The sequence below is a fragment of the Panthera pardus genome, unplaced genomic scaffold, assembly GCF_024362965.1.
Source record: "Panthera pardus isolate Hobbes unplaced genomic scaffold, ASM2436296v1 HiC_scaffold_2, whole genome shotgun sequence".
NCBI classification, from domain to species: Eukaryota; Metazoa; Chordata; class Mammalia; order Carnivora; family Felidae; genus Panthera; species Panthera pardus.
In genome coordinates, this window is record NW_026526765.1 from 146,639,782 (window position 1) to 146,660,371 (window position 20,590).

A 20,590-nucleotide genomic window follows, 5' to 3' on the forward strand; every position below is an offset into this window, starting at 1 on the left:
CAGGGCTGCTGTCCTCTGTGGTCCCCCTCGGCCTCTGCCTGGCTGCATTTCTCACCACGTGTTTCATCTGTTACCCTCTGCCCTTGGCTTTGCATGCTCTCAAAATTTCTCATCTTCTGTCTTTTCTCTTTTACCCTCCTGTTTTGGTAAAGCTTGATGGGGTGTTAAGCAGTGTGTGTGTGTGTGTGTGTGTGTGTGTGTGTGTGTGTGTGTGTGTACGTGTACCAAAGCTGCCCCCTTTGCATGGCACCGTGCTGCCTCCCACTGTTTCACAGGATCCGCAAGCTCCGTGGGCACATATTCTGTTCCTGTGCTCCTTTTCCACGGCCTCCTGGAGTCAACATTGGCATGCCTGCCAGACCTCGTGCCATGTTCCTTAAATAGCTCTTCCCCAAGCAGTCCCATCCTGGGCTCCAGCTGCAGTGTACAGCTAAGGCCAGGGCAGAGGGCGCCAGTGTGGGCACCCATGGGCTAGAAGTCTTGAGCAGCTGGAGTTTTTGCAGCTGGCAGTGTCAGCACAGTTGACAAACCATCAAGAGTAGAGGGAACGTGAGGTTTGGGGTCTCTGTACTGGACTTCCCATTCATTCCAAAAGATGTACTGAGCACCTGGAATGTGCCAAATTCTGTGCTAGGCATTGGAGGGAGCGATGGTGAACTACAGGGAGAAAGTCTTTCTCTCCTCCAGAGGTTCCGGTCAGCCAGGAGAAGATGGAGCTGGAACCTGGGAGAACATGCTTCCTGCTAAGAGTTGCTGGATCGGTGGGGGGATGGGCGCTGGCCATGCCTGGAGCAGAGGGCGAGGGCAGGGTTGAGGACGCTAGGTGGCAGGACCCACCAGGTCGGCCACCCTCAGTGCTCATGGCGGCCATGCTTATTGTTGGGGATCTACGGGGCTACAACACAGAAAACCCCAGAAGGGCAGAGACTGTCAGTGGATCTCCATACCTCCCAAGGAGTCAATGCCCAGAAAACATTGGAGCGAATGAACTTTATGGAGTTTTGTTTAGGTCTTGAGCTTACTGGGGGGCACTGCAGGAATTTAAATTGGGGAGTAAGTGCGCCCGGCTGGCTGAGTGGGAAGAGCATGCGACTCTCGATCCCAGGGTTGTGAGTTTGAGCCCCGTGCAGGGTGTAGAGATTACAAAAAAAACCCACAAAAACACTTAGAAACAAACAAATAAATAAACTTTTTAAAGAAAGAAAAGAAAAAAGAAATAAAATAAGGGGCACCTGGATGGCTCAGTCGGTTAAGCGGCTGACTTTGGCTCAGGTCGTAATCTCACTCTCACAGTTCGTGATTTTGAGCCCTGCATCAGGCTCTCTGCTGTCAGCATGGAGCCTGCTTCAGATCCTCTGTCCCCCTCTCTCTCTCTGCCCCTCCCCTGTTTATTCTCTCTCTCTCAAAAATAAATAAACATTAATTTTTTTTTTAAATAAATAAATTGGGGAGTAGGCCAGTTAGCTTTGTGCATTTGTAAGATCATTTGGCTACCGTGGGAAAAGAGGGGAGTGGGCAGTGGAGCCTGGGGAAGGGGAAAGAAAGATGAGGGCAGCATGGGACCCACTTCAGTGGCCCAGTTGACCCGTGAGAGGAGCCCAGGATGGTGGTGGCCAAGAGGTCGGAGCTCAGGGAATGGGTATGAACAATATGTAGGAGGTAAGCAGGACTTTGAGACTGGGGGGTGCAGGTGGGGAAGAGGACAGGTGGGGTAGGCAGAATTTCTAAACTGGGCCCCCAGAGAGGTCCTGCCCTAATTCCCAGAATCTGTGGGTCCACTGGGCTGTCACTCCTGTGAGTCTGTGAGTTGGCACCACCGACTGCCCTGGATTATCCAGGCTGGCCCAGCATATAACTGATGAGTCCCTGAAGGCAGAGCACTTCCCTGGCTGGTGGCAGCTGGGCCATTGGGGAGATTAGAAACTGGCTGTGAAGATGGGAGCCTTGTGCAAGGACTGAACAGCAGCTGCAGGAAGCCTGGAGCGACCTCGGCTGACAGGAAGGGGGGCCCCAGTCCTGCAAGTTCCCTGCGGGAACTGAGTCCAGCCAACAACCGGAATGAGCTTGGAAGAGGACCACCCGCCCTGAGCGCCAGGTGAGATCACGGTGGGTAGAGACTTTGACTCAGCCTCCTGTAAAGCACTGAGCAGAGAAGCCCACTGCGCCATCCTGTGACACTTCTGACACGTGAGAGAAGAAATGGACGCTGTTTTCAGGCACGAGGTAGAAAACAAACACGTGGGGCGCCTGGGTGACTCACTGGGTTAAGCATCGGACTTCGGCTCACAGCTTGTGGGTTCGAGCCCCGTGTCAGTCTCTGTGCTGACAGCTCAGAGCCTGGAGCCTGCTTCGGATTCTGTGTCTCCCTCTCTCCCTGCCCCTTTCCTGCTCGTGCTCTATCTCTGTCTCCCCAAAATAAATAAATGTTAAAAAAAATAGTGGTGCCAGATCCCTCCACAGAGATTCCGAGCTGCTCCTGCACAGAGTTGTGTAAAGCTCCCCGGGGGAGGGGCCCCTGGGTAGCTCAGTCGGTTAAGTATCTGATTTCGACTCAGGTCATGAACTCACAGTTCCTGAGTTCGAGCCCCATCTCAGGCTCAGTGCTGACAGCTCAGAGTCTGGAGCCCACTTCAGATCCTCTGCCTCCCTCTCTCTCTCTCTGTCCCTCCCCCACTTGTGCTCGCTCTCTCTCTCTCTCAAAAATATAAACATTAAAAAAAATTAGGGGTGCCTGGGTGGCTCAGTTGGTTAACCATCCGACTTCTGCTCAGGTCATGATCTCACGGTTCGTGAGTTCAAGCGCCGCGTCGCGCTCCGTGCTGACAGCTTGGACCCTGGAGTTTGCTTCGGATTCTGTGTCTCCCTCTCTCTCTGCCCCTCCCCCACTCATGCATGCATGCATGCGCGCGCTCTCTCTCAAAAATAAATAAACATAAAGGAAAAAAGAAAATGAACATGTCAGGTTTCTGGATACATTCACTGAATTAAAAACCGGTGGAGGGCAGGAGAGGCTGGCAGAGAAAAAGGCCCTGTCAGATTGTTGAGAGGATCAGGAAAGTATTAGAAAGTATTTCTTTCCTTTTTTTTTTTTAAGTTTATTTATTCTGAGAGAGAGCCCACGCGAGCAGGGGAGGAGCAGAGAGAGAGGGGAAAAAGAGAGAATCCTAAGCAGGCTCTGCACTGTCAGCACAGAGTCTGATGCAGGCCTCGAACTCACAAACCATGAGATCATGACCTGAGTGGAAACTAAGAGTTGGACACTTAATTGACTGAGCCACCCAGGCACCCGCATCTTGCTTTTTTCAATAGGAGACAGTTCTTATGAAATTGTTGGTGTTTCTATTAGGATAGATAGCCTTAAATTAGTTTATCAGATGTCTAGGGGAGGTTGAACATCTTTGTGATCTTGAATCTTCTTATTCAGGAACACAAAAGGCCTTTCCATTTCCTCACATGTTTTGTGTGCTCAGCGTTTACTATTTGCTTCATCTTTATCTTGAGTATTAAGTGTATTCCTAGGAGTTTTATGTCCTTTCTTCCTTTATTTTCTGATTATTGTTGGCATACATAAAAGCCACCTTGCTGAATTCTCTTATTGTTTATTTAGAATAATGTTTTGGCTAATCCTTTTTGGGGCTTCCAAGTATATAATCATGTGATCTGCAAATGGTGATGATTTTACCTACTCTTTTCCTCTTTTACACCTCGAATCTCTTTCTCTTGTCCAATTGTGTTAGTTGTTCCTCCAGAAAAGTTAAAGAATAAATTTAAGAAGGTATTGTTTCTTACTTTAATCAAAGTAAGAAGGCTTCAGGAAGACGACATTTCAGTTGTTTTTTAAAAGCGTTTATCTTATTCTATTTTGTCAAGAATGGCTTAAATAAAAATATATGTTGAAATGTATCAAATACCCTGTTCATTCATATGGTAAAACCTTGGATGGTGAGTAACTTGTTCTGTGAGTGTTCAGCAAGACAAGCAAACATTTCTAATACATTTTAACTTAATAAACAAGCAGTGTTTTGCAATAGGAGTCGTACGTGATGCCAAATGTCACATGAGCACAACTGAGCCAGTGGTTTTTCTCTCTGGCTGTGGAATGGTGGATGATTGTCTCCCATACTCGGATGCTCGGTCTCAGGCCACAGTGTTTGACAGAAGTCAGTAGTTTTATTTATTTATTTATTTTTAATTAAAATTTTTTTTTTAATGTTTATTTATTTTTGAGACAGAGAAAGACAGAGCATGAATGAGGGAGGGTCAGAGAGAGGGAGACACAGAATCTGAAGCAGGCTCCAGGCTCTGAGCTGTCAGTACAGAGCCCGATGCGGGGCTCGAACTCACGGAGTGTGAGATCATGACCTGAGCCAAAGTCGGATGCCCAACTGACTGAGCCACCCAGGCGCCCCTATTTTTTTTATTTAAAAAAAAATTTTTTTTTCATGTTTATTTTTGAGAGAGAGAGAGAGAGCACTCATGTGTGCACCTGGGTCAGGGAGGGAGAGAGAGAGGGAAACACAGAATCCTAAGCAGGCTCCAGGCTCTGAGTTGTCTGCACAGAGCCTGACACGGGGCTCGAACCCACCAACTGTGAGACCATGACCTGACCCGAAGTCGGATGCCCAACCAACTGTGCCAACCAGATGCTCCAGAAATCAGTGATTTTTCAGAACGTTGGAAGGTGCCCACAACTAGCACAAGTGTATTTTTTGGCACTTCAAAGAACCTATGGACAGTCCTTTGCTTTTCCATACAAGAGTAAGCTTAGGAATGCTTTGCTTCATTCTAGGTCAGGCTGCCTGCAGACAGAGACCGTTTCCTCTGCTGCCTTATTGCCAGTTACAGTGAATACAGTATATGACAAGAGTTTATTAATACTTTACTGTGGTCAACATCCATGTGAGTGTATACAATGGCCCCATGCAGGAAAAGATTGAAAAGGAAGGCGGTAAGAAGGAGATGATTCCGGTGGAAGTTAAGAAAATCAAGGTATGCAAATGAGGTATGAGAGTGGCAGAAATTGCGAGATTTTATAAGAAGTCTACATTGACCATTTGCACAATATTAAAGGAGAAAGAAGAAATAAGGCGGCTAGATGGCAGTAGCAAAAGCAGTGACTCCGTTAGTGAAAGTCGTCCTACACAATAACCCTCCTCTCTCTTGTCTCCCTCACATCAGCCACAAAGGTTTTCAAAGGTAAGTGCAGGTTCGTTTATTTTTCTTTATATTTTGTATTTTCTTGATTATTTTGCATTATATTACAGTACTGTAATCATTTTCATATGAATATTTTTGAGTTGTGGAATGAATCATCTGAGTTTCCATTATTTCTTTTTAAAAAATTTTTTTTAACGTTTATTTATTTTTGGGACAGAGAGAGACAGAGCATGAACGGGGGAGGGGCAGAGAGAGAGGGAGACACAGAATCAGAAGCAGGCTCCAGGCTCTGAGCCATCAGCCCAGAGCCCGACGCGGGGCTCGAACTCAGGGGCCGTGAGATCGTGACCTGAGCTGAAGTCGGACGCTCAACCGACTGAGCCACCCAGGCGCCCCACCATTATTTCTTATGGGGAAATTCACTTCGAGATACAAGTGCTTTAGATTACAAGCATGTTTCCAGAACGAATTATGCTTGAAAACCAAGGTTTTACTGTAGTGATAAGACTTTTCCCCCCTCATTTTTCCTATTAATATTATTATATTAATGGCATTCTTAAATATTAAAGTGTTTTTTTTTAATGTTTATTTATTTTAGAGAAAGAGAGCACGAGTGGGGAGTGGGCAGAGAGAGGGAGAAGAAGATCCACATTGATAGCAGACAGCCTGATGCGGAGCTTGAACCCACAAACTGCGAGATCATGACCTGAGCTGAAGTCAGATGCTCAACTGACTTAGCCACCCAGGTGTCCCCAATGGAGTTCCTAATATTAAACCATCCTTGCCTTTCTGGAATAAGTCTTGCTTGGTTATGATTTCAAGTTATTATTAGGAGCGCCTGACTGGTTCAGTCGGTGGAGTATGCAACTCTTGATCTGGCGGTCGTGAGTTCAAACCCCATATTGGGTGTAGAGATTACTTAAAAAAATATTTTAAATATTTAAAATTACTGGGGTGCCTGGGTGGCTCAGTCGGTTAAGCGGCCGACTTCGGCTCAGGTCATGATCTCGCGTCCGTGAGTTCGAGCGCGTCAGGCTCTGTGCTGACAGCTCAGAGCCTGGAGCCTATTTCATATTCTGTGTCTCCCTCTCTCTGACCCTCACCGTTCATGCTCTGTCTCTCCTTGTCTCAAAAATAAATAAATGTTAAAAAAATTTAAATATTTAAAATTATTAATATGCTGTTGGATTGTACTTGCTTATACTTACTAGCATTCTTGCATCAGTATTCATAACTGATCTCAGTCTGTGGTTTTCTTGTATTGGTCATGTCAAGGCTGACGCCTGAGATGACCTCCAAGTGGAGGTGTGGAGGTGGCCATAGGACTGGGACCTGTGCATCTGGAGCTCATGAGAAAGGGCCAGACTGGGGAGATAGATTGGTGAGTCTCTTGTATATAGGCAGTATCTTGTGCTAAAACATGGGTGAATCTTGAAAACATGCTAAGAAGCCAGATACAAAAAGCCCCATATTATATGATTCCATTTGTAAAAAAAGTCCAGGGGTACTTGCGTGGCTCAAGCAGTTAAGCATCTGACTTCAGCTCAGGTCATGATCTCACGATTTGTGGGTTCGAGCCCCGTGTCCGGCTCTGTGCTGACAGCTTGGATTCTGGAGCCTGATCTGATTCTGTGTCTCCCTGTCTCTCTGCCCCTCCCCTGCTCATGCTCTGTCTCTCTCTCAAAAAAAAAATAAATAAATAATAAAACATTAAAAATTATTTAAAAATGTCCAGAATACAACAATCAAGAGAGACAGAAAGCAGATTAGTGGTTGCAGGAGCTGAGGGGGTGGATGGGAATGGCTGCTAAATGGGTAAGGGGTTTCTTTTTAGGTCAGGTGAATGTTCTAAGCTTAGATTGTGGTGACCCATTGCCCAACTCTGGGAATACACTAAAACCGTTGAATCACACGTTTTAACCAGGTGGATTTTATGGCATGTCAATTATATGTGGATTAGAACGTGGGGAGAGGAAAAAAGAAACAGAATTGTCTGGAACTTAGAAGGAAAATTTGGTGACTGGTATGAGAAATGCTCTCCTGACCTGGGTCAGGGTTCATAGTCCCAATGCGAGTCCAGTTCTCACTTTTTTTGTCAAAATGGAGGAACGTTCACTGGGGACAAAAGTATTTGTGGGCAACAAGATCAGTTCTGGGATATCATTCATCCTTGCTGGAAATAGTTCTGACCCGGCAGCCAAAGGGAGGGGCCGTTTTAGAAGGAACGCTTCCCCAGGAGGAAAAGATTTACTGGCAGGACGCGACAGGAAAACGGGTGGGCCAGGCTCAACAGCCTAGACTAGACCAACATAAATAGGTGACCAGCCTGACCCTGGCCTGGAGGAGATGATGACCGGAGTTGGTTCTGGTAAGGCAGAAGCCTGCCAAAGGACTGGCTGAGGTCGGCGAGGGTGTCTGGAGGAGGCAGGACTAAGATATTAGTGTCAGGATTGATGAGGTGCCAAGGGAAAAGAAGGACATGGTCCTGCAAATCTGGCCCACGCCTCGGTAGGCCAGTTGGAAGTACCTGTTGGGACACCGGGGGAGAGTGTGAAACTGGCTCGGCGGGAGCAGGGGCTGGTCGCTCCCTGGAGGCACCTGAGCCGCGCGCATGCCCAGAGCACGCAGTGGGCGTGCCGGAAGTGTGAGGGCCGAGCAGAGGAGGGTCGGAGCTGTGAGCCGAGGGCGTTCCTGGGGCTGCGGGTGTCCCCTCGCAGGGAACTGGGTTTGATGAGGGAGGTGGGACGCTATTTCAAGCAGTTGGAGGATTGCACTGCCAGAGTGATCCAGAAGCCACCGAGGTGGGGCTCCGGCCAACGGAGGCGGAGATGGATGCTGGGAGAAGGCGACAGGTGGGGCATCACCTGCGGGAGGTACTGAGTCAGGTGAAGGGGGCCCTGTGGGCAGGTGTTACAGGCGGAGGAGTGAAGGCTGGAAATTTGAGACCGAGACTGGAAACGAGTGAAGAGTCACCAGTTTTGTGGCCGGCCCTCGGTTTTCACTCTCTTTACGTTCATTGGAGTGCTGGCCCGATTTTCAAGTGAATATTGAGGCCCCCAAGGGAAAATGACTTGTTTTGAATCCCAGAGTTGGGACGCTGGGTGGGAGACAGGATATGATTCCAAAGCCAAATCGGGCCCTCCTCTATTGGAGTTTAAGGGGCAGGTGAATGGTGTAGAACAGAGCTGGGCAAATATTACCTGTACAGGATCATATAGTAAATACTGTATTGTCTGCCTTGTGGGCCAAGAGGCATGCTATTATGTGGGTGAGTGCATGATAATAAGAAGAGATGAAACAGGGGTGTCTGGCTGGCTCAGTCTGTAGAACATGAGACTCTTGATCCTGGGACGGTGAGTTCGAGCCCCACCTTGGGCATAGAGATTACTTAAAAAAGGAAAAAAAAAAAAAAAACCCAAAAAACCAGATGAAATGTAGCTCCACTTTTTATTGAAAATTAAAAACTTTACTTACAGACACTAACTTTGAAATTCATAGATTTTATGTGTCATGAAATAGTATTCTTTTGATTTTTTTTCAATCATTTAAAAATGTAAAAGCCATTTTCTGTTCAAGTGTCATACAAAACTAGGCCGCAGGACAGATTTGGGGGGTGGGCCATAGTTTGCCAGCCCTTGTCTAGATCTGTGCTGTTCCCACTGAGCACCTGGAAAGTATCTAGTCTGGGAGCTTAACAGAAGACCATGGGGGAAGGGTAGGGGGAAAAAAGTTACAGGGAGGGAGGCAAACCATAAGACGCTTTTAAATACAGAGAACAAAATGAGCATAGATGGGGGGTGGGGGAGAGGGGAAAGTGGGTGATGGGCATTGAGGAGGGCACTTGTTGGGATGAGCACTGGGTGTTGTATGTAAGCAATGAACCATGGGAATCTACCCCAAAAACCAAGAGCACACTTTACACACTGCATGTTAGCCAATTTGACAATAAATTATATTTAAAAAAAAAAAAAAAAGAAAGAAAGTATCTAGTCTGAATTGAGGAGATGTGCTAAAATACACTCTGGATTTCAAAGATGTCCAAGGGGAAAAAAGGAAAAGAAAAACATCTCAGTAATATTTTTTTTAAGTTTATTTATTTATTTTGAGAGAGAGAGAGCAGGAGGGGCAGAAAGATAGGGAGAGACAGAATCCCAAGCAGGCTTTGCACTGTTAGCACAGAGCCTGACTTGGAGCTCCAGCTCACAAACTCTGAAATCATGACCTGAGCTGAAGTCAAGAATCGGATGCTCAACTGACTGAGCCACCCAGGCACCCCTCAATAATTTTTTAACGTTGATTACATGTTGAAATGATAATGTTTTGAATAGACTGGTGGTCTAAATAAAGTATATTCAAATTAATTTAACGTATTTCTTTTGCCTTTTTTTCTAATTCTCTCATAGTCTTTTTTTAATTTAAATTTTAATTAATTAGTTAATTTTTTGAAGCTTATTTATTCACTTTGAGAGAGAGAGAGAAGGAGGAAGGAGAGAGAGGGAGAGAGAATCCCAAGCAGGCTCCACACTGTCAGTGCAGAGCCCCACACTGGGCTCAATCCCATGAACCGGAAGACCATGACCCAAGCCAAAACAAAGAGCCAGATGCCCAACCAACAGAGCCACCCAGGCATCCTGAATTATCTACTTTTTTTATTATTTAAAACAAATTTTAATGTTTATTTTCTAGAGAGAGAGACACACACACACACACACACACAAAGTGTGAGCGGGGGAGGGGCAGAGAGAGAGGGCAACACAGAATCTGAAACAGGCTCCAGGCTCTGAGCTGTCAGTACAGAGCCCCACACGAGGCTGGAACCCACAAACCACAAGATCATGACTTGAGCCGAAGTTGGACACTCAACCAACTGAGCCACCCAGGTGCCCCTCATGGTCTTTTAACGTGGCTGTTGGAAAATGTTCAGTTATACATGTGTTTGCATTTATGGCTTGCATTCTATTTCTGTTATACAGCACTGCTCCGGGAAGTAGGCTTGGGGACGTGGATGGCCCCTCCATTCGTGTTGAGGGAGGTGGGAGGAGGTGTGGCCTGGCTTTCAGGAGAGTTGGGCCGTGTGGGGACAGCGGATTTCATTAAGGAGAGGTGGAAGGGCAGGGTGAAAGGGGTATATCAAACCAAGGAGGCTTCTGCAGGACTTGGTTTGAGGTGAGGGCGTTTCAGGGAGTAGCAGGCTTGAGCTCTTTGAGGGGGCAGCCATGAGAGTGCGTGGGGCAAGGCGGATGGCAAGAAGGAAAAGGCCACCAAACAGCTGGCCACGTGAGTGACTGTGGGACGAGGAGTCTGCTGAGGTGCAACCATCCCTCGACCCCTCTGCACGCTAGGAGCTTGTCTTCGGTTTGGAGCCTGGAGCACGGCCCCTGCTTGGAAAGGTGGCTTGGCCAGTTCACTGGCCAAATGTGGAACCGGAAGTCACAATGTAGCATTCACACCAAGAACACTGGAGACTATTCCTCCCTCCTCGGCTGCCGACCGTCCCTGCCTGGCTGGTGAAGACCTGCCTGCTCCAGCCTTGTGGTGGGAACAGATGTTGCTGCCAGGGCTGTGGCTCCCTGTGCCACTGTCCACGCCCAGGAGCGGGGGCTTTGCCTTGCCCTCTGCTGTGGAGGGAAAAGGGAGGTGCCAAGAAGTGGGTCCCCGCCTGTGGCTTCCTGTTTCTGGGTGAGGGAGAGGGGTGGAGCTTCTGTGTCCTTGTCCGCGCTCACTGGGCGTAGGAGGACGGAAACCTCAGTGTGCCCTTGTCTCTTGTCTCCAGCTGCCTGGGCCTCGGAGCAGCGCCGGGTGCTGAGTGGACACTGTCCACAGAGAGGCCTGGGTCCCAGGCCTGGTGCCACCGGACATGTCACCCCCTCCCACACTCTACTCCGAGACCGAATGTTTGTGTGTGCCCCCCCCCCCGCCCGCCCCAGTTCATATGTTGAAATCCTAACCCCCAACGTGATGGTATTTGGAAGCAGGGCCCACCAGGGCAGATGAGGACACGGAGAAGACAGCCATCTGTGAGCCAGGACACTGAATTTGCCAGCGCCTTGATCTTGGACTTCCCAGCCTCCAGAACTGGGAGGAATAAATTTCTGTCATTTACAAGCAGCCCAGTCTATGGGGTTTTTTTTTGTTGTAGCAGCTCAAATGGACTGAGACACTTTTCTTTGCTGCCCTTTTAGTTTTCTCCTCTCTCGATGAGATGCTTGGACTGGACCTGTGAAATGGATCATCTCTTGATTCTTTGCTAGCCATTGTGATGCAATTGGCTTGTGCAGTTAGCTGCAGGTGTCTCCAGGAAGCCAGGGGGCTGCCACCTGTGATGGGGTGGCTTTCTCCTTATTTGCCCATCGCCTTCCCTGCCAGGCCGGGCTTTCAAAGCCCACCCCTGGGAAGTTATGGTCCATCCTTCCAGCCTTGCTGCCCACCGCCCTGTGCCTGGAGCCAGGGTTGTGACTACACACGGACACAAAGTTTTGCCCACTCACCCTCCTTGATGTCTCTCATCGCCCCTCCTTTCATGGGCTCGTGCCATCGCCACCATCACTGACTTCCTGTTTCCTGTGGATAAACGGATCCCTTTGTCGCCGCACATAAAGTCCCTGCCAGACGGCACAGTCTCAACTCCCTTCTGTCATGTGGGGCTACCCGCAGTCTTTGAACACTGCACCCTCTCAAGCACTGAGCCTTTGCTCAGTGGGTCTCTGTGCCTTCGTCTCCCACCATCTCTGCCTGGAGAACCCCCATTCAGTGTTCAGCGTCTCCCCCTCTGGGAAGCCTGGTCCTTCCCACCCACCTCTCTGACTTACAGGAGGGACGTGTCCCTCCCACACGTCCTGTCCTCCTGTGCCTCCCCAGTGTAGCATTCGCCTCTCCACGTGGCAGGGAGACTCCTATCCCGAAGCAGGAGAGGGCTGGGGGTGCCTTCTAATGGTGGAGGCCGGCTTGTTCCCCAGGATAGGTGCTTGCTGATATCTCCCGAAAAGCTGATTGACCGAAAAGCTTTCCTCTCCTGTCTCCTTTCATTGTCATTAACACGCAGGTGTTGAAGAGCCTGTCCTGCAGGATGGGCACCCGGTGTGTCCTTGCCTGCCTTATGCGCGGGTAGCTAAGCTCATTTCTCAGTGTCCCCTGTGGCACAGCAGGTCGGCATGACAGTTCTAGCTGGTGCAGGGTGAGCAGAAGCGATGCGTGTTGCTTCCAGGCCTGGACCATTAACACAGGCGCTGTCCTTCCCTCTTGCTTCCTTCAGCGGGCTGCATGCGCATGATAAGGCGTGAGGGGATGGTGGCAGCCCAAGATGAAGGGGCCTGTGTCCTTAAATGCCACGTGGAGGAGAGCCACTTCTCTGGTCTGAAAGCCAGCCCAGGACTGTTCATCTATGAGAAACAACCTCCCAGAGGCTCCTGGGTGGCTCAGTTGGTTATGCATCTGACTTTGGCTCAGGTCATGATCTCACGGTTCGTGAGTTCAAGCTGTCTGCTGACAGCTCAGAGCCGGGAGCCTGCTTCTGATTCTGTGTCTCCCTCCCTCTCTCTCTGCCCGCACTCTGTCTCTCTCTCAAAAATAAACATTAAAAAAATTTTTTTTAAAGAAAAAAGAAACAATCTTCCTTGCTGTTTGGATCTGTTGGGTAGTGTGGTGTCGTTCATGCTGATTGCCTCTCCTGTAGTGCCAACCTGAGAGCTGTTGACAGAGTAGTAAAGGCATGTTGGGGCCTAGATGGCAGATCGGACAGGAGGAGGTGAGGGAAAGAGGGGCATCAGGGCTGACCCACCCATGTTCCCAGCCTGCACAGGTAGCTAGATGGGAGAGGCTTTCTCCGTAGCCAAGAACAGAGCAAAGGGATCTGGGCTCAGGGGAATGTCGTATGTTTGGTTTTGGACATGCTGAGATTTGAGGCGCCTTGGTGATAGTTCAGTAGGGACGTTGAGGGATACTTATGCTTGAGAGTTTGGAGTTCAGGAAACAGGTCTGTGCTGAGCATCGTGGGCGTGTTGATGGCAGCAGAAGCCCAGGTGTTAATAAATGAGTGAACAGGTGAATTGTTGCATAACCAGAACTGAGGCTCAAAGAGAGAGTCCCCCCTCCCCCGCAATCCCACACTGACTTAGTGGCAGTGCTAAACCATAAATAAAAGAGCCTCCAATGCTGCCTCTCACAGGGAAACTGGGCATTTCCCAGTTTCTTTTCTTTTTCCTTTTTTTCTTTTTTAATGTTTATTTATTTTTGAGAGAAAGTGTGAGCAGGGGAGGGGCAGAGAGAGACAGGGACAGAGGATCTGAAACAGGCTCTGTGATGACACAGAGAGCCTGATGTGGGTCTCGGACCCACGAACCGTGAGATCATGACCCGAGCCGAAGATGGACACTTAACTGACTGAGCCACCCAGGCAACCCGACATTTCCCAGTTTCATAGGCTTTCCGATGCCTGGTGCCCAGACTGCTTTATAAAAGTGACAGTCCAGTCCCGGGGGCTTGGGAATCTGGTTTCCAAGCTTTTCAGGGGATCATGACATGAAGCCAGGCTGGGCCCCTCTTGAGTGCTATATTACCTATATGGGAGATCCCCAGGGGAGCTCCCAAGGACACTGCGGCAGGGTGGGGGGGAGGGAAGGTGTTCTATCTGTGCATCAACCACACAGTCCTTTGAGTCCTGATTCCAGAGGGGTGGCCCAGGAATTTCTGATTGGCCTTCTGGGGGGCCAAGGCTGCCTTTGAAGACTCAAGCCGTGCAGGGGGTGGCTGTTGTAAGAATGTGTCCCTTGGGAGGGGGTGTCCTGCCAGCTGGCAGAGCTGCTCCAGATCTTCCCAGTCTGGAAGATTTGACTTGAGAGAGAGTAGGGGAACTCAGCAGGTGAAGGAACCTTCCCCTAGATCTGTTGTTGTTGTTCTTTTTGTTCTTTTTTAAAATTAAAAAAAAAATTAAGTTTATTTTGAGGGAGAGAAAGAGTATGAGCAGGGTAGGGGCAGAGAGAGAGGAGGGAGAGAACCCCAAGCATGCCCCACACTGTCAGGGCAGAGCCCAATGTGGGGCTCGAACTCACAAACAGTGAGATCATGACCTGAGATGAAATCAAGAGTCATTCGCTTAACTGACTGAGCCACCCAGGCACCCCTAGTAATCTGAGCTGCTCTCATTTACACCTACTTCCTGCCAGGCACTAGGCTAAACACTTGGCAGACATTATCTCTGATACCTGCAGGACTTCTTCAGGGGAAAGTGTTATCATCCCTGTTTTATTTATTTATTCCTTTAGTTTTTATATATTTTTTAAAGTTTATTTATTTACAGAGAGCCCACAAGTATTGGCGGGGAGGGGCAGAGAGAGAGATGGAGGGAGAGAGACAATCACAAGCAGAGCCCGACTCGGGGCTTGATCTCACAAACTGTGAGATCATGACCTGAGCCAAGATCAAGAGTTGGACACTTAACCGACTGAGCCACCCAGGTGCCCCAGTCACCCTGTTTTCAAGATGAAGAGGGTCGCCTGGGTGACTCAGTTAAGCCACCGACTTTGGCTCAGGTCATGGTCTCATGGTTTGTGAGTTTGAGCCCCATGTCGGGCTCTGTGCTGACAGCTCAGATCCTGAAGCCTGCTTTGGATCCTGTGTCTCCCTCTCTCTGCTCCTTCCCTGCTCACACTCTGTCCCTCTGTCTCCTTCAAAAATAGATAGACATTCAAAAAAAAATTTAAAGATGAAGAAGCCAGGCTTCATGGAGGCCTAGTTAGGGACTGACATCTCAGATGCTTTCAGTCGATCAAAATGGTTTTAGGGGGCCCAGGAATAAGATGTTAGGAGCCGGTGGGGGCTGGGGTCAGCGGGAGAGCACCTGCTAGGGGGCAGTGAGTCTCAGCTCAGGCTGATTGTGGACGTGTGCAACTGTGGCCCCGTGTGACCTCATCCAACCATTTTCCGAAAGTAACTAGAGATGCTACATCTTGTAGAAATAATCGTACTTCGTAGATGTTGGCAAATGATTCTGTAAGATGTTCACAACAAGCAAGCATGCTAGGTAGTCAGATTTGGCCTGCAGAGAACCAGTTTGTAATCCCAGGTTAAGAGATCATTTATTCATTCTGCAGGTATTGGAGTGCCCACTGGAGGTGTTGGGGTGCAGGAGACAGACCTGGTGCAGGACATATTGAGCTTAGTGTCAGTAGGGTGTGGTCTGTGCTCTGAGTGGGGCCCTACATTGAAGCATGACGGAGCACTTCCTGGAGGAAGTGGAAGTCTCGGATGTATCAGTCAGCTAGGGCTGCTGAAGTCCAAAGTCAAGGTGCTGGCAGTGTGGTGCTCCCTCTGAAGGCCCTAGGAGAGAATCTGTTACATGCCTCTCTCCAAGCTTCTGATGTGTCCTGCACTCCATGTTCCTTCGTGCTATGGACTGAATATTTCTCTCCCCCTCCATTCATATGTTAAAGCCCAATCCCCACTGTGATGGTATTTGGAAGGGGAGCCTTTGGGAGGTGATTCAGTTTAGTGGTGGTCATGAGGGTGGGGCCCCCATAATGGGGTTAGTGCCCTCATAAGAGGAGACATGAGAGGGCTTGCTTCTCTCTTTGCTTCTGACATGTGAAAACATGAGAAGACAGCCATCTACAAATTAGGAAGGGGCTCCTCACCGAACCCCAGATCCACCAGCACCTTGATCATTGGCCTCTCAGCCTCCAGAACTGTGACACTTACATTTGCTGTTCAAGCCACCCAGCCTGTGGTATTTTGTTATAGCAGCCCGAGCTAAGACACCTGGTTTGCAGACCCATCACTCCAACCTCTGCCTCTGTCTTCACATGATATTTTCCTTCTGTGTCTCTGTCTCTGCGTGTCTTCTCTTCTCATAAGGCACCAGTCACGCTGGATTAAGGGCCCACCCTACGCCAGTTTGACCTCATCTTAACTTGACTGCATCTGCAGAGACCCTGTTTCCAAGTCAGGTCACATGCAGCGTTGAACCTATCTTTTGGGGGGATACAGTTCAACCCGCAACAGATATGTAGAGTAGGCAGGTGAGATTTGGGGAAGAGTACCCCGGTAGAGGGAACAGCAGGTGCAAAGGCACCTCCAGAGGCAGAAAGATGCATGTGAGTTTCAGGAAATTAAGTCAGCAGAGCTAGAGTGGAGAGTGGCCATGAGATGCTGCTGGGGTGGTTCCTGCCAGGCCTCTCGGCTTGTGTGGAAAGGTCAGGGTTGGTTAGGCTGCAGTCAGAGATGAATGCCCAAATCTCAGCGGCTTGACCCAGTACAGTGTCATTTCTTGCTCACGTCAAGTCTGTCTTAGGTTGAGTGGCTTCTCTCCATCATGTGGCCGTGCTATGCAGAATGCATGGTCTCTGGGGGAAGCTAGGTCCAGGGGAGGCCCCTGGTCTCACCTGCCCAGGCCTGGAAGTGACCCGTCTGCTCACAGACCACACAACCAGGGAGGCTGGCGGGGAGCACAGATTTCCGTGAGTCCCCACTCTCTCTCTCTCTGTTTCACCAGAATTTGGAGTTAGGATTTCATCCTCAGGACACTGGGAAGCCCATTCCCACGCGGAGTGAAGATCCAACTTGCATTTTAGAAAGTAGCCTCCAGGGGCGCCTGGGCAGCTCAGACGGTTAAGTGTCTGACTTGGGCTCAGGTCATGATCTCACAGTTTGTGGGTTCGAGCTCCACATCGGGCTCTGTGCTGACAGCTCAGAGCCTGGAGCCTGCTTTGGATTGTGTCTCCTTCTCTCTCTGCCCTTCCTCTGCTCACACTGTCTCTCTCTCTCTCTCTCTCTCAAAAATAAACATTAAAAAAAAAAAATGTTTCCTCCAGCTGGAGCCAGCCTCAGCCGTACAGCAGGGGGGTGGCCCATGGAGCAGTGTCGTGTGGACTGGCCACATCAGCCACCACACAGTTGCAACTAATTCCTGCAACTTCTACCTTGCAGCCCCTGCCAGGAAAAAACAGGAAAAAAAGAAAAAAGGAGAATATGAGAAAAATTAAGTCATGTACAGTCGACCCTTGAACAACATGGTTTGAACAGTGGATCCACTTATATGCAGTTATTTTTTTTTTTTTGATAAATACAGTACAGTACTGTGAATGTAATCTCTTCCTTATGACTTTCCTAATAATGTTTTTCTGTGTAGATGCTCATTCGATTGTAAGAATATAACATGTAATACACATAACATACAAAGTATGTGTTAATTGGGGGCACCTGAGTGGCTCAGTGGGTTAAGTGGTCGACTCTTGATTTCGGCTCAGGTGATGATTACACGGTTGGTGAGTTCGAGCTCCACGTTGGGCTCTGTGCTGACAGTGTGGAGCATCCTTGAGATTCTCTTTTCCTCCCTCTCTGCCCCTCCTCTGCTTGTGCTGTCTCTTTCTCTCAAAATAAACTTTAAAAAAGTGTATGAGTTAATTGGCTATATTATAGGTAAGGCTTCTGGTTAACAGTAGGCTATTAGGAGTTCAGTTTGGGGGACAGTCAAAAGTTGCATGCAGATTTTTGACTGTGGAGGGGGTCGGCACCCCTCACCCCTGCATTGTTCAAGGATCAACCGAAATTTTAAAAACTTTCAAAATGCATTTTGAGTCTGTTCTCTCTGTTCTAGGTTAGTTACTGTATATATTCTTACACACACAGATTGCCGGACAGCCTGAATACCCCAAGCCAGGAGGCTGTACTGTATGGGCCTATTAAGGGAATTTCAGGGGTAACTGGGCTCCTTGCTGATTTGAGAACCTCAATGACATAAAAGATGTCCTCTGCTCATTGTGGGAGGGGGGATGGGCCAAATGGGTAAGGGGCATTAAGGAATCTACTCCCAAAATCATTGTTGCACTATATGCTAACTAACTTGGATGTAAAATAAAAAAATAAATTAAAAAAAAAAAGATGTCCTCTGCTCAGGGTCTATAACTGGGACCCAATAACAAGAGTGGGATCCTTGGATCAAAGGGACTTCCTGCTGCTTCCAAAGAGCCAGGTGCCCTGCCTCAGTCAGAAACACCCTTGGAGGCAACCTGAAAGTATTCTGTGCTGAGACCGACCCCCTCTTGTCTGCAGTTCTTTAGAGTTTATAAGTTCTAAGTCATTGCTTCATTTGAGCCTCAGAAAAATGTAATCTGATATGAGATCTAATTTGTTTTATTTTTTGAACTTTTTTTTAAAGTAAAAAAAAAGTTTATTTATTTATTTTGAGAGAGAGACAGAGAGAGCGCGAGTGAGCACCAGGGAAGGGCAGAGAGGGAGAGAGAGAATCCCAGGCAGGCTCTGCTCTGTCAGTGCAGAGCCTAGTGCCCGGCTTGAAGTCACGAACCGTGAGATCATGACCTGAGCCAAAAGCAAGAGTCTGATGCTTAACTGACTGAGCCACCCAGGTGCCCCAGTGGCTATAATTTTAGATGCAATTTCACGTGTTTTGTTGTATAAATTACGGATACCCTCACACAAAAATTATTGTGAAGCTCCAATAAAGCAATGTCGGGGAAAGCATTTTGCAAACTGTGAAGCACTGTCCAAATGTTGTCATCCTCAGACTTGACATGTCATGGAAAGTGTTTCCTAAGATGTGCTAAAGGAATCCATGTGGACAAGAGCAGGAGATTAAGTGAATGTATGCCCTCATCATTAGTTACGTTGTGTGGCTGCATTTAGACTATTTGACTTTGAACTTCATTGCCTGTATTATCCTCACTGTTGGGGTAGCTGTGTCCATCATCCCGTGAGCCACATCCCTGACCCTTATTTCTGTGGGTGGGCACAGGCTGGGGTGGAGGTCAGGTGGGGAGTTTGTTAAGGTCTTCCTGCAAGCCTTACTATCAGATTTCAATGACATGACCACAGTTTTACGGAGATATGTGAATTCCAGTTGTGGAACATAGCCAGAAAGTGAAGCAGTCAGTTGGGCCCTGTGGTGACCCAGAAGGTATTTGCTCATCTGGATGGGTGGGTGGGGGGTCGGTGGGGGCTGCTGCTCTAGTTGGTTGATACCTTGGGGGAATCCAGTGCTGGGTGACCAAATTTTCAGATGTTCTGAAGTCCATTATTTTTTCCCAATGGGAAACTGTCACATTTTTCATTCTCAGTGCATCTCCATTGGCTGGTTGGATAAGGGAGTGAGTTTTGGGCCACAGCTCAGCTCTGGATTTCCATATAATTTGTGATGGTATCACCTTCCAGAGGGTTGTTAGCAGACTAGATAAGAAAACAGAACCCCCAGCTCGCCACACTGGGCCTGGCTGCAGAAACTCAGGGAGGAAATGTCAGCTTCTTGGGCTCTGTTGTCATTTGGCAATCCCCAGGCTGCAGAGGCTGTAATACTGGTCCATTTGGGGCCTGGTCACCCATTATGATTAACAGAAATCACGCAGGCCTTTCAAGTTTGGTGGTCAAGAATATCCAATTAAGGGGTTTTGTATATTGGAAAAAGAGAACCATCCCTCCCGGCTTCCAACTTCCTGATTTCAGGGAAGTGGTATATTTCTCTTAAAAATAAATTTCAGGGGCACCTCAGTGGCTCAGTTGGTCGAGCATCCGACTTCGGATTTTGGCAAAGGTCATGATCACAGGGTTGGTGAGTTCAAGCCTGGCTTTGGGCTCTGTGCTGACAGCGTGAAGCCTGCTTGGGATTCTCTCTCCCTCTCTCTTTCTGTCCATCCCCTTCTTGTGCTCGCTCGCTGTCAAAATAACTTTAAAAAAAATTTTTCAGCAGAAATAAATGAACTAACCTAAGTGAAAAATTTTAATACAAAGTATAAAAAACAACGCTTATCGTCTAGGTGCTGCCGGACGACATAAGAATGGAGAAGACCATGGTCCCAACGTTTCTCCCGCCACATCCTGCCTGCCCGAACACCACTGGCACCAGACGCTCGGCGGGCTCCACCCCCTGTCCGCTTCTGCTACTGGGGGAAGCGGCAGAAAGGGCGGGAGCAAGGGACTGTGAGGGCACCAAGGTCAAAGGGGAGGGCGAGTTGCGTCCCAATCCCTTCGAGCCCTGGCGGAAGGCCTTCGGGGAACCCTGGGCGGCCCATCTCGGCAGCCCGAGTTCTGCCACTTCCAGCCAAGCGACCTTGGGTTGCGAGACTTCCTAGAGACCAGTTTCCTCTTTTGGGAAAATAAGAGTGGCCGAAGCTACCGTGCTGGGATGGGGCGCATCGGGGCAAGAGACTGCAGCCTCACAGAGAAGAGACCGTCTCGGGCCCCTCGGCCACTGGGCTCGCGCGGCCGTTCGCTCGGGACAAGACAGTGCTCCCGCTCCGCCGCGGCAACCCTCCGCAAGGCCCTGGCTCGCGCGGGTTCTAAAATGAGGACAAAAGCCCGCCCGGATTTAGCGTGCGCGCGCCGCTGAGGCCAATGGGACGCCGGCGCGGGGTTGAGTGACGGGCTGGCGTAGCCAATGAACATACGCCTTGTTGCGAGGTGGGCCCGGCCCCGGCATTATAAAGAGCGC

The 20,590-nt window shown here is 48.9% G+C and overlaps 1 long non-coding RNA gene across 1 annotated transcript; it reads left to right on the top strand.

Annotated features, from left to right (window-relative positions):
- The first annotated feature begins 1,989 nt into the window (after window positions 1–1,989).
- Window positions 1,990–11,265, top strand: LOC128778339 (uncharacterized). Its single transcript, XR_008423931.1, has 4 exons — window positions 1,990–2,095; window positions 4,790–5,196; window positions 6,433–6,538; window positions 10,931–11,265. It is a non-coding gene; the product is annotated as an uncharacterized LOC128778339 (long non-coding RNA).
- Window positions 11,266–20,590: the final 9,325 nt, after the last annotated feature.